Source organism: Saimiri boliviensis, chromosome 16 (assembly GCF_048565385.1).
Source record: "Saimiri boliviensis isolate mSaiBol1 chromosome 16, mSaiBol1.pri, whole genome shotgun sequence".
Classification (NCBI taxonomy): domain Eukaryota; kingdom Metazoa; phylum Chordata; class Mammalia; order Primates; family Cebidae; genus Saimiri; species Saimiri boliviensis.
In genome coordinates this window covers 48,759,753-48,760,783 of record NC_133464.1, presented here as the reverse complement: position 1 = coordinate 48,760,783, position 1,031 = coordinate 48,759,753, and the positions used below count along the sequence as shown (strand labels likewise).

Genomic DNA, 1,031 nt, shown 5'->3' with positions numbered 1-1,031 from the left:
CTAGGGTGATACTCTCTTAATAGCTCTAGGGGAGAATCCCTTCTCACCAATTATGATTTCTGGTATCTTTCAGTAATCCTTAGCACTTCTTCTTTTATAAATGCATCAGTCCAGTCATGTAGCCATGTTTTTCTTTATGTGTGTTCACATAGATTTCCTTTGTTTTTGTTTGTTTGTTTGTTTGTTTTTTAATTTTTGTTTCTTTCAAAAAGTCAGGGGGAAGTGTGAACACAGTCCCCCACTATCATAAATTATGCAGTCCAGTTTCCCACGTTTGGGGAAAACACAGGGGTCAGCACACCCAGAGTGCAATGGATAAGTCTCACCCTCAGAAAATCACCTTCGTGATCACGGTATCTCCCCTGCCAGGTAAGTATTCCTTTTGTGTATGTCTGTGACTGTTCCCAAATTTCTTATTTTTATAAGAACAGCAGTCAATATTGGATTAAGGTTCACCCTAATAATCAAATTCTAACTTGACTGCCTCTAATTCTAAATAAGGTCACATGCTGAGGTACTCGAAGACTTCAACATTTCTTTTTGGTGGTGACACAATTTAACCCATAGCAGCTGCCCAAGCTAGTATGAGTGAGAAAAAAATAAGAAAGTACTAATAATGCTTGACAAATGCACAACAATGTGAATTTTTAGAATTAAAACCTCTGATATTTCCTTTTGGATATCTCTTTTTAGATAATTGTCATCCAAAAGCATTTCTTCAAATTTCTCAAAAATCAGCATTTTGAGTCATCTTTCTGATTGATCTTTTTAGTGTTATTCATATTATCAAGCTGATTTTAACTGGCAGTAGGTTTTATCTCTGAAAAAGTGGAATAGATTTACTTTACCCAGAATGGACTGGGCCTATAAAGGAAAATTTTGAAATCATGCTGGTGCTTGAAAATAGGATTGCTCTATCAATCGGGGCTCGAAGGCATGGCATTGAGCTAGAGGTAACACAGGTCATTTCAGCAGAAAAGAAGCTATCTAAAGCATATTTATCCCTTTTATTTTTATAAATTTTTTCAAAT

General features: G+C 35.6%; 1 non-coding gene across 1 annotated transcript; it reads right to left on the bottom strand.

The window, feature by feature from the left end:
• Positions 1 to 213: 213 nt before the first annotated feature.
• LOC120365867 (U1 spliceosomal RNA) lies at positions 214 to 377 on the bottom strand. The gene has a single exon (XR_005580706.1). It is a non-coding gene; the product is annotated as a U1 spliceosomal RNA (small nuclear RNA).
• Positions 378 to 1,031: the final 654 nt, after the last annotated feature.